The sequence below is a fragment of the Cryptomeria japonica genome, chromosome 2 (assembly GCF_030272615.1).
Source record: "Cryptomeria japonica chromosome 2, Sugi_1.0, whole genome shotgun sequence".
Lineage (NCBI taxonomy): Eukaryota > Viridiplantae > Streptophyta > Pinopsida > Cupressales > Cupressaceae > Cryptomeria > Cryptomeria japonica.
Genome location: NC_081406.1, coordinates 568,829,050 through 568,843,095, shown reverse-complemented (window position 1 = coordinate 568,843,095; position 14,046 = coordinate 568,829,050).

The window sequence follows — 14,046 nt, the reverse complement described above, 5'->3', positions numbered from 1 at the left end:
TTCTTTGGATACCACAAACCATAATCCACAATTCCCTTCAAGTATTTGAATATCCTCTTCATAGCAGTGACATGACTCTCTTTCAAATCAGCTTGATATCTAGTAGCCATGCACACATCATGCATAATGTCAAGCCTAGTCTAAGTAGGATATAGCAGTGCATCAACCATAGATCTGTACAAGCTCTGATTAGCTTTCGAAGATTCATCATTCTTAGACAATTTACAACCAGTCACCATAGGAGTTCCAACCGGTTTGGAGTCATTCAGCCCAAAATTCTTCAACAATTCCTTCACATATTTAGTTTGAGATATAAATATACCTTTTCTAGTTTGTGAAATCTACAAACCTAAGAAAAAATTCATCTCACTTATCATAGACATCTCAAATTCCTTCTGCATATCACCAACAAACTTCATGCTCAATTCATCATCTCCTTCAAAGATAATATCATCAACAAAGACTTCAACAATCAAGAATTTATCATTCTCAATCTTAAAGTATTGATTACTATCAGCAACACCTTTACTAAATCCCAATTTCAACAAATATTTATCTAATCTAGCATACCAAGCTCTAGGGGTTTGTTTCAATCCATAGAGATATTTCTTCAGTTTACATACCATGTCTCCATTGTCTGATAGTGAAAATCCATTAGGTTGCTCAATGTAAACTTCTTCCTCAAGATCACCATTCAAAAAGGCAGATTTGACATCCATCTTGTCATGCCCAAAATTTAGGGCAAAAATCGAATGATTTTTTTTTTTTTAAATACTAATTAATTAACAAAGTTCCCTAACCCAACATGCATTAACATGTTTGCCATATCAATATTCGAGCTAACTCTGATACTAAACTAAGTAATATAATTAATTAAAATTTATTTTGCAGAAAACTAAATGTTTTAACTTATTTTCTCATCAAACATAGTCAATAGTTTAATTAAAACAAACTCATTAAAAATAGTAGATGGAGATAAATTGAGTCTCCAATAAGACTATATTGTCTAAAATCCATTTTTAAATCAATAATTAAAATAATCGATTAAAGTATCAATTAATTTAGATAATTAATTTACACAGGCAAAATTAATTACGGGTAGCTATTAATCGATTTTTAGAAAGCTAATTAAAAATTATTTTTCTAGCATCCATTCTAACCTCAAAATGAAAGGTGCTTAAATTAATCCCTTTTAAATCCTAACTTAAAAGTAAATACTCTAATTAGATTAACTAGGCACAATTAAGTATTTACCATACTAAACAAATTTTAAAATATAAGGTTAGGCTTTATTCTTTAAATTTTCCCCAACTTCCTATTAAATATCATATATGGCTATTTAAATACTTATATATATATATATATATATATATATATATATATATATATATATATATATATATATATATATATATATATATATATATATATATATATATATATAAGCCTTCTTAAAAGATTTCCCCACTTAATAGCAATTAAGCCCTTCAAACCCTAATTAGGGATTTTCAATTATAAAATGGCCCTAATCTAAATGAGTTACCATCTTATTTTATTTATTTATTACCCTAGCCCTACCCGGGCTAGGGTTTAATATATATTTTTTTGATCAACACTTTGATGCAGGGCCGAAACCCATTGAGCGGCGGCCATGGTAATTTTCGCAGGGTTTAAGGGGGCGACAGGTGCGACGGGGGCGCCACTGTGTGTCCACACAGTGGTGGCGCAACACCACTATGTGTCGCAGGGTTTAAGGGGGCGACGGGGGTGACGGGGGCGCCACTGTGTGTCCACACAGTGGCGGCACGACACCACTGTGTGTCCACACAGTGGCGGCGCGGCACCACTGTGTGTCCACACAGTAGCGGCGCGGCACCACTGTGTGTCCACACAGTGGCGGTCGCGGCCGACACTGTGTGTCCACACAGTGGGAACCACAGTGGCCCACACTGTGTGACCACACAGTGGAAGCCACAGCCCACACTGTGTGTTCACAAAGTGGAAGCCGCAAGGCCGACCACTGTGTGTACACAGTGGGGTCCGCGGCAAAACAAAAAAAACCCCTTTTTTTTTTTTAAGTTAAAACTAATTTTATTTTTATGTATTTTTTTTTAAAATAGATTTATTTATATATATATATATATAAATATATATACATATATATATTTATATATATATATATAGATATACATCTTTATATATATATATATATATATATATATATATATATTACACATTTTATTTTATTTTATTTATTTTTTTAAAACATAGTTAAATTGATATATATGCAAACTGCCTTAATACTATATTTGTATGAATTTATAAATTCCATGAGGCATCCAATTAAAATAAATAGGCTCTAGTATTTTGATTTAGATGAAGAGGATATAGATGGGATAATGATTTTCAAAACTTCATTCTACTATCTTGCTTTTACAGGAAACAAAAATAATTAATCTATTTTTTGATATACAATATGCATGCAAATCTAATTTATGCCTTTTCTATTTAATTTTATTTTGAATGCCTAAGAATGAAATAAATTTCCTGCTAAACTATTCATCATAGCACATCATATAAACTTTAATTCTAAACTTAGGGAATACTAATTTAGGAATACATTATTCTTTTCTGAAATAAATACATTTACTGATTCTGCAATTTCTATAGCAACTGACTAGATATTTTTATTAAAATCTAACAACAACTACAACTCATATTTTCTGCAATTAAAATGAAGACAAATTCACAGATGAAAGAAAAGCACAAAATTAAATAAAACTGATTTTCATATTACAATGACTATTGCATGCAATTCAAAAGTAATTATTTTCAAATAGAAATAGGAATATATCTAGCTTTTTACAATATTAAAGATATTCTACAAAGTTTACAAGATGTTACTTTATTTAAATACAATCACTAATCTCATGTCTATATTTCGAATTTACAATTAACCTCTCATTCCAACGAATGAGGGTGTATTTCTCCTTTTAAAACTAATAAATACAAATGCAATTAGATTTCTGCAACAATAATCTTCTGCAACTTTTCACTTGTCCTATTCTTTTCTCCCGACAATCCTGCATAATAAATCACAATATGACCATGGAGTGCTCACCTCCCAGCCTAGGCTAACTGGTAGCCACCCTCGAGCTCGAAGAACCAAGCCCTAGACGGGTAACAAACATGCAAACACATAGAAGACAGAAAACACACATATTTCAAACACACTCCCAACTTAGCTACACTGCACCACACTTTGGTGATGACCTTTTCAAGGGTGGTAGTGGACCAATACCCTGAGGAGAACTGCAAGTATGGAAAACATGTAGCCACATCATGGCACAACAAATACATCAAGAATTTCAACCCCTTATTCCTTATGCCCCTAAGGCAATCTAGCCTTATATCCCTCCTTATGACCCCCATTGCACAAATAGGCCATGCAGCAAGGTTCACACAAAAATCCCTTGTGATCGCTCTCTTAACGAGAGTCTCTCACTCGAGGGTTGTCACTGCTACCACCCACAAGACCCTCCTCTCTCCCAAGAGTGAGAGGTCTTGAAAACTCCCAAAAACACATACAAAACAATATACGAAAAAACCAAGTGAAATTTCAAAAAAAAAAGACATACAAGAAAACAGATTCTTACACCAACATACTTTCAAACACATGCAAAAAGAAGTCATTTTAAGAATAATGAAACCAACCTTAATCTGCCCAAAGGTAGGACAGTATTTGAGGAAGAGCTGCCCAATTCCACGGATCTTCTTCTTCTACCCTTAGCCAAATTTTACTATTCAAATCTATTCTATTTTTTTTCAAAAATTCTCTTGTCTCCAAAAATGGAGAGTGGGTGATTACCCTCAAATTTTCAAATTCTTGCTTAAGAAGCTCCTTCTCTCATTTCTCACAAGTTTCTAAAAACTAAAGAGGAAAGTAAGACAGGATGGGAAAGAGAACTCTCATTCGAATAGGAAAGTTTACAACTAGGTTCAAACTTCTAATTTCAATTTTCGTACAACTCATAAAAGCCAAATTTTAGAGTGTCTAAAAGGTCACTTAGGAGTAGAAACTTGCCTAAAATTACCCCTAACCCTTAGGTATACCTTATGGGCTTTAGGAAACCCTATTAAACTACCCCTAGGTGTTCATTTAACCCATTTTAAACCCCTCTGAAGTTTATTTTCGGGTCAAACATATGTTGACCTCTCCAAAGATTCTTTTCCCAAGGTATTTATGACATCACGTTATATTAATTAAAAAAAACTATAGTTGAACACTTTCCCACCAAGAGACATAAATAAAACATTTAAACTTAAATCCACACGTGTCAAGTGACACAAATAAAACACTTTTACAATTTAAAACATGAAATCGTCTCTTGTGGATTTTACACAATAAATTTAAATAACACTTAACACACATGCAGCATATACTATTACGAATAAAATACAACACAAACGGGGTGTTGTCTCTCCAAATAGACAACCCCTGGCTTACGAACATACATAAGTCTAGGTTTGGTTCTCCGTAAATTTTCCATGGTCACATGGTTAATTTCATGCGCATCTCAATTTGCACATTAGTACTTTCAAATATCCACATATAATATAATTCAAAGGAATAATAATACACATCATCACTTGCATACAATTTACATCTGAACAGATTAAATACATATTTTATCAAGCAATTTCTCATAAGCAATTTCATCCTAATTCACATAAACTAAACCATACATCATAGTTCTATTATCATAGTAAAGTCCTGCAAATTCAATAACGACATCTATCATCGCAATATCATCTTATCTAAAAATCATGTAGTGTTCTATCTCATAAAGCATATAAGTAACTCATCAAAATATAGCAATGTTATCCAAATCCTAAAATCATATAAGTTTTAAGTTTCAAAATGCATCAAAATAAAGTATCCATAATAGTCAATATATAAAAATCACTGAAATGTCAAACTGAGTCGAGGTGAGGCCTCACACATCTGATATACCTTGAAATATTTATAAACAACATATGCAAGGAACAATCTAACAGCTTCAACTCTAGCCACCAGAGAAAAAGTCTCCTCATAATCAATTCCTTCTTTCTGTGAATATCATTTGCAAACCAGTTTAGCTTTGTTCCTTACAACTTCACCGACTTCATTTAGTTTGTTCCTGAATACCCATTTAGTACCAATTACATTTTTATCCTTATCTCTAGGCACAAGCTCCCATGTGTTATTATTTTCAATCTGATCTAATTCTTCTTCCATAGCTCTCATCCAAGTTTTATCCTTGCAAGCTTCAACAACATCTTTAGGTTCAACTTTGGAAATCAAACATACTTCTTCAGCAGCTAACCTTCTTCTAGTCATCACACCTTTATTTTTATCTCCAATAATATGATTTTTTGAATGATTCAATATTACATGCTTCAGAGTCTTCTGATTGTTCTGATTTTCAGGTTCTTGCACTTCTCCACTAGCAGCAACACCATCCGGATTAATAGTCTCTACCGAATTAGTCTGCTTCGGTTCTTCAGTTTGAATAGGTGTATAACAACATGTTATCCATCATAATATATGCATGCTCTGATCTCTTTTCCAAGGTTCTCATCCACCTTCACATTTGTACTTTCTACATTTTTTCTCAATCTTTCATTGTAGCATCGATAGGCTTTGCTCTTTGTAGAATATCCCAAGAAAATTCCTTCATCACTTCTAGCATCAAACTTTCCTATGTCCTCATCTCTCCTTATATAACATTTGCTACCAAATACTCTAAAATATCTCACAGTAGGAACATGACCAAACCATATCTCATAAGGGGTCTTACCGGTATCACCTTTAATATGAACTCTGTTGAATGTGTAAACAACAGTGCTAATAGCTTCTCTCTGGTAGATCTTTGGAACATTCCCTTCAATCAACATAGTCCTTGCAGCATCTAAGATAGTTCTGTTTTTCCTTTCAACAACTCCATTCTTCTAAGGGGTTGATAATTGTCTTCTAATCCCATGCTTCTTAGATAATGAATTAAACTCACTGGAACAAAATTATCCACCTCTGTCAAATCTCAGACATTTCACCTTCAATCCTGACACAGTCTCAACTTTTTCTTTGAATATCTTAAATTTGCCCAACGTCATCCTGGAATAATCATCAATAAGCAACTTAAAATATCTATCTCTCTGCACACTTCTAACATTTGTAGGTCCACATAGGTTAGTATACACAAGATCTAGCAACCCATTAGATGTATACTACTTGCTCTTGAAAGAAATTTGTGTTTGCTTACCCAATTGACATTCCTTACATACTGTATTAGCAGGCTTAACAATCTTAGGTAGATCTCTAACAACTTGAATATAATTGATCTTAATCATAGAATCAAAGTTAACATGACACATTCTCCTATGCCACAACCAACTCTCATCAATCTGAGCAATCAAGAAACTTTTCTCACCAGCATTCAAATGAAAGATATTACCTTCAGTCTTAGTTCCACATGCAATTTCTATACCAGAGGCATTTAGGATCTTGCATTTTGCATTCTTGAATTGCAAATCATAACCTTTATCAACCATTTGTTCAACACTCAAAATATTATGCTTCAAACCTTCAACATACAAAACATCATCAATGTTATGCTTACCATCAAATGAGATAGAACCTCTGCCATAGATCACACAAGCTTTGTCATCTCCAACTATTACTATTCCACCATCATACCTTTCCATGCTCACAAATTTACTTTTATCATTATTCATATGATGTGAACAACCGTTGTCAATCACCCATTCATCCTTTTCTTCAACTTTAGCAGCTAAAGCTTTCTCCTCAACAATATAGCTAGTGGGATCAATAGGTACAGGTCCATCTTATTTAATGGCAAGAAATACAACTTCATCTCCTTCTGATTCTTCATCTGTAACACCTTCATCAGCAACATAATACCAGTTCTTCTAATTCTTATACTTATGGTTAGACTTGTAAGGCTTATCATACTTCTCATTCTTCTCATATCTATCATTCCTATTATGCTTATCAAACTTATCATGCCTATCATATTTAGCCATTCTCTCTAGGCATCTAGAAGCAAAATGTCCTACCTTATTGCAAGAAAAATATTTCAAGGGAAATTTTCTATCATACTTACCAGCTCCTTTAGGCAATCTTTGGGCAATCAATACTTCAAGCTCATCTAGCTCTCTTTCTTTCTCTTCCATCTCTCTTCTCTCTCTTTCATATATGGATATTTTGCACTCATCGGAATCATACTTTTGCTTACCAGATATAGACGCTCTAAATGTTGTCTTAGATTTTCTATGTGATTCACCAAATTCGCTCAACTCAAAAGCACCAATATTCCCAACCAGCATATCTCTTCTCATTTTAGTCACACTCTGGATCTTATCAATAGAAGCTACCTTATGTTTATAAGAAGGAGCCAATGATCTCAACACCTTAGCAACAATTTCATCTTCTTCAAGGTTTCCATCGGTACATCTGATACCTAGGAAAAGGTCATTCACCTTAGCCATAAAAGAGTGTATGTTCTCATCTTCTCCCATCTTCAGCATCTCATATTTTCCTTTCAAGCTCTGCAACTTTTACTTGTTTGTCTCCTTCATACGGGGTCTCAAGCTTCTACCAGATCGCATGTGCGATCTAAAGTCTCATTACATTTTTCATCTCTAAATTAGTCAAGGCACTAAGCAATGATTCCTTCACTCTGATGTTATTTTTATCTTCCTTGATCTCATCAATAGTAACCGGTACATTCAGAGGATCATAATAGGTATTCTTTGTAATCTTCCAGTAATCTTCTCCAAAACATCTCAAATGTACCTCCATCCAGTTCTTCCATATAGCATAGTTACTACCATCAAATCTCAGACTCTCCTTCTTAAAGATAACACCTCTAGTTGCCATCCTAGATCTCCTCAAGCGGTTAAGCTTCTTCTGGAGGATCTATCTCTAATACCAGTTGTTGGCAACAACAATGAAGAAAACTGAGAGGGGGGGGGGGGTTGAATCGATTTTCACTAGATCTACAACCTTAATCACAAACACAAATCTGATAAATTGCAGCAATAAGTAAATTAAAACCACAACACACAACACCAATATTTTGACATGGAAAACCCACAGTAAGATGATACTCTACATTAGTATGTGAAAATATTACAATGGGGAATGCACATGCATTCATGCACATTGTCTAGAGCTCACTGCTCAAATACAATGACCCAAAATACTACAACCCTCAGGGAAGTCTCACTGACTTACAACAAGATTTAGACTACAATCTGGAACAAATGAACTGAAAGAATAGCATCTCCAAATGTTTGATTATAGTTCTGATTAAGCACAAATATCTGCTCTTGCAACACCAATCTTTTCTCAATCACAATGTCTAAGGATGAATCAATTGTTCACACATATGCAACTCTCTAATAATGTAGACACAATCTCAATACCTAAATTACATGAATATATCACCTATTTATACAAATCATCAACCTTGACAACAAGGTCGGCTAAACTCTCAACTCACAATTTACAAAATTACATCACACGATACAAAGATCAACCACCAAACCAATATAATGATTTACATGACATAACATAGACCTAAATCAAATTCCCAAATGCTCAACTCCAACAAAAATCATGCCAAGATCAACCGCAACACGCTACACCACCAAAAATACCTCATAACACCAAAATCATCACCGGTTCGTGAAAACCACCAATAACTCGCACAATGATCAATGCAGATCATCAAAACAAATAGGAAAAAATTAGGAAACACTAGCAAGAACCTTAGAATCATCAGTAATAGCTACACCAACACCACTTATAAAATATTCATCAATCAACATCTGAGAGTCAGGAACACTCAAACAACAACTGTCATGAAGAAAAGATAACTTGCAAAGCACCAAATCACGAACCATCTGAAATGAAGATACACAAGACCATCCCAAACAATATCCCAAAAAATTAGAACAAGATCTGATCACACCGGAATATACCGGAGGAAATATTGAACTCTGCAAGACACTAATCAGACAAACAAACTGTAAAACCGAATCATAAGATCTTCTGAATCTGCAATCACTGGAGCAAATCACAAGAATATGTTGACATTAATTTGACAACATATCCTAGAAGTAGCAATGCCCAACAATCTCCCCAATATCCAACAATTAGTTACAGGAGGAACCTCTATGAGGTAGTGGTTCTCCTCACCCCAGAGCAGGGAGCTATAGGCAGGCATCTCAGACCACCTCTAGGAGGGACAAACATATAGCATCTAGTGGTGGAGTCATGGGTCTACCACTACTAGTTGGGTTAGTAGGAGGGGGACAACAAGATGATCCAGGGGTTGGACCTTTGAGAGTTCATATTCCATTGAGGCCTACCGACTTTGAGGGAGGGAGTTCATCTTATCTCTCTTGAGTCCATTTTTGTATCAGTTGATTTTGTTTGATGATGTAGACACCTTCAGGTGATTTTGTAGTCATATGGTTTTTGGACATCATTGTATCATGACACATTACTTTTTGATATATATGCAAGATGATCTATTTTGGTGGTGATTATATGAATGTGTTCCTACGTGATGCATTTTATGATATGTGATTCTATATGTTTATGTTGTCTATCATGATGATGCATTTTATGTATGATGATCCTATGATGCAATATGATTCTTGTGAGATGCATTTTGTTTTCTATATGCTCATGTTATGTATGATGATGTTCTACCATGCAATTATTGTATGTGTTGTCCTTATGTGATCTATGATGCAATGTGATGTACTAACATGATACTATATGCTTATGTGATGCATAATGATGGAATGTTGTTATTTATGATGATGCAATTATTTTATGCTAGAATGATGTATAATGGATGCGTGCATGAAAATTATGCTTATATGATGTACTAACAACTGGTGTGTGGAGGATGTGATCTTATGATGTGATTATATGCAAACTAATGTATGAATATGAAATATGGATACAAATATGATATCTATGTATAACATGTATGATGATGCAGATGGACACTAGACAAAATGCTGATATTTTTGGTGTGTCATTATACTCAGTCATGTGATTCTAGACTACATGGGAAAGGGAAAGGACAATGGAGGACACATAGGAAAGGGGGGTGGAAGGTAGAAAATATGGAAGTGAAATGAGTTTCTTGTGCTATTATCATCATTAAGCTTATTAGGGTGAATGTATTGTGACATCTAGATATAGGTTCTACCTAGATAGTCATTGTATCATTTGCATGGAGATCAGATAGTTGCAAACAAGGAATTCCCCAGTTCACACTAGACTCACAATGTCCTCATATCCTTAGACAAGCCATAGTATTACTAAGAGACAATCCACAAGCAACAAATAGGTGAACATACCATATCCTCACTTTTCTAATCAAAGACATCTTGGAGATAAAATCTCTAGTCGAGACATCCCAGAAAAGCTAAAAGACATGTCAACACAAAAGATCAATTCAAAAGAAAATCAAAGACTTGACACCAACATAGCAGAAATCCTCAAGTTATAAGTGTATCTTGCCACATATGTTAACATGTTTAATCTGGTCACAATGTTGTCATCCTAATAAAGGATAGATAATGCTAAAAAAACCCTGTTATAGTCAAAGTCCGTTGAAAGATCAATTTGTTGAAAGCTCACTACTTCTTCTGTCTCATCTGAAACTGACTTCATGAGACCTCATCTACATTATTGCAAAGAAGGAAAATTTTATTTCGAATTGACGATGAAAGTGATCTTTTATTACAGATTGTGCACATAAAGAAGGAAGGACTAAAAAGACAATGCTCCTTAAAACATGCGATGCCAAGGTTCCACTTCTATCACTAGGTTTAGGATCTACCCCTAGTTATAGATTAGGATCTGATTTATTATGGATGAAAGGAAAGGGTGGAAAGGATTTTTATTATGGATGGTGAACCAATCTTAGGTAGATCAATAACAAGAGATGATGGGAATGGACAAGTTTATCATGGAATGATAGGTTGTGAATGCGTGCAAAGTGAAAGGATGAAAGTGAGTCCTAAAGGAGGGAGGAGCAAAAGTCTCTACACATGGCATTGGTAACCCCATTTTCACCATGGTCCTTGCCTAAGGTGCCACCGAAGTGGTTTTCACCATTGGATGAATTTATTTCTCTTTAATTTTTTTTATTTTTTATTTTTTTTGTCATAAGGGACCTGTTTGCCAGGTTTTCATCAAAGTGACATTTTTTTATTTTTTATTTTTTTTCTATTTTTGACATTTTTTATTTTTTATTAGGATACTTTGAAAAGCTATGTATAAAATATGTGAAGGTGCATGTTGTTGATAGGATCATCCAATAGTTCTCCTTTTGGTGTTGATAGCTAATATGTACTTGATTCATAGACTGTTGTGATAACATAATGCCCAAGACAGTTTGGTTCAAACTTGGCCCTTTTCTTCATCCTGCTGATTTTTAGGGTTTTCTCTTAAGACCAAGTCACCCACCTCAAATGTGTGAGGTTTTTCTCTGTGATTATAACTGCGACTCATAATATTGCAAGTGGGAGACCTTGTAGTCTTCATCACTGATAATATTATGTAAGGAGACTCGTAAAAATGGCAACTCAACCTCAATGGGAAAGATGGCTTTAGCACCATAAACAAGTGAATAGGGCGTAGCTCTAGTAGGTGTGTAGACACTTGTGCGATAGGCCAATAGTGCAGGTTAGAGTTGGACATGCCAGTTGCGGTCAATGTCATCAACTGTCTTTTTAAGGGTTCCTAAGAATAGTTTTGTTAGATGCCTCATCTTGACCGTTACCTTGGGGGTAGTATGGAGTGGAAAAGCGGTGATAGATATGGAATCGGTCATAAAGCTAATGAACATTTTGATTCTTAAAGGGATGCCCATTATCTATGATGATGGAAAGGGGAACACCATACCGGTAAATGATATAATTGAGGATGAAAGTTGCAATTTTCTTACCGGTGACTTGAGTGAGAGGGACGATCTCAATCCAATTTATGAAATACTATGTGGCTGTGATAATGAATTTATGTCCATTGGAGGATGGAGGGTGAATCTTTCCTGTGAGATCGATTCCCCACTAACAAAAGGGCCATGGAGTAACGATTGGTTGAAGTTCTTGTGCTAGTGCATAATTTAGGTCTCCATGAATATGAGATTGCTTGCATTTCTTGACAAAACGGTATAGATCTTTCTCCATTGTGGGAATCTCTAAGATTGCTCTAACTTTTTCTAGACGTTCTTCAATACCTCGTTGAGAGACAATGTATCCTAGGAGTTTACTGGAGGTCACCCCAAAGACACACTTCTTGGGATTCAATCCAACTTTATACTTTTCCAAGTGATCATAGACTATTGCTAAGATATCCAAATATTCTTCAAAATATCATCTACATGATCCTCCATAGTAATATGCATGATGTTGCATGAAAGATTGTTGTCATGGCTCTTTGATATGTGGCGCCTATGTTCTTTAATCCAAAGGGCATGAGGTTCCAACAAAAGGTACCCCCTGGACATGTGAATGTTGTCTTGTGTTGATCTTCAAGTGCTATCTTAATCTAATTGTATCTAGAGAATCCATCCATAAGGGATAACATTGCATGGCCTGCTATGAGATCAATAATTAAATCAATATTTGGTAATGGGAAGTCATCCTTGGGACAAGCCTTGTTGATGTCTCTGAAATCGATACATATTTTTATGTTGCCATCTAGTTGTCTGACAGGTACAAGACTGGAAATCCATTCAAGGTAATCAATTGGTCTAATGAAACCAATGTCCAATAACTTTTCAAGCTCAACCTTCACTAGTAATGCCACCGGTGGATAAATCTTATGCAATTTATATTTAACTAGTTTGGCACTTGGAGTAACTTTCAAATGTTGGTTACTAGTAGAAGCGGGATGAGTGATTTGTAGTGTTTCTTGGGAATCAAGACCACGCAATCTCAATGGTGCAAAACCAAATCCTTTTGTTCGTTGTTTCTTTGGTATTAATTCAAGTTGTAATGGTTCAACAATACCTTTATTTTGTGGGCCAAGATGGCCTTTTTCATCATATCCCATCTTTTGCAAAAACTTGAAGCGTTTTCCATAGTTCTTAATTGGTATTGTGATGTAGTCTTGATTAGGTTGTTCATTTGGTTCCTTATAAATCATTTTATAGATATATTCTTCTTCCATTTCACACCATCTTTTGAAAATAGTGGGATCACATTTGATAATGATTGTTTATATATGCCTTGAAGGATGTGGTCTACCATATTTCTTAGCAGATTCCATCAATTGTCTTAGATAGATGGTCTAATTTAGGTTATATTCTCCCATGCCTTTGTCCTTGAATTTTCCTTTAAGTTTTGCTTGCTTTGATATGGAGGCTTTTAAAGATTTTGGATCAATGTATACCAAATATGGAGTAGCATCTTGATTGATTGCAACTATTGTTTTAGGTCTTGGTCAAAGATTGTTGCAATATATGTATGGATTTGGATCACCTTTGTAGTGTCCTAAATTGTACTCCCTTACAATTTTGTCTACATTTGAGCCCTCACCTTGGCGTTTATGCTCTGAGGCCTGAATGGGACCTGATTATGCTTATACTATGCAAATTTGCAACCGTTTTCACCTCACACTTCATCCTATTCTTGATTTTTGGTCTATGATTGGGCAAGGCCAGGTGTGGCACTGTGGTCCTCCCAATTTTGGACTCCTTAACAATCATGTGATTTAAGTGAGAATTTGGCCCCGTGTTAGCTCATATCAGAAAATTAACTTATTTTTTGATGAGAAAGTATAAAAGGAGGTCTACCCCTCTCATTTTGACATCACACACACATCAATTCAATCAGACATCAAACAATCAAGCACTCAAGTTCAATTGAGTAAGCAATCAATCTTCTTTCCAGAATTGGAGTAGAGATAAAGTCAAGATTCAAGCATTGGAGTTGACATTCATGTTCTATGTT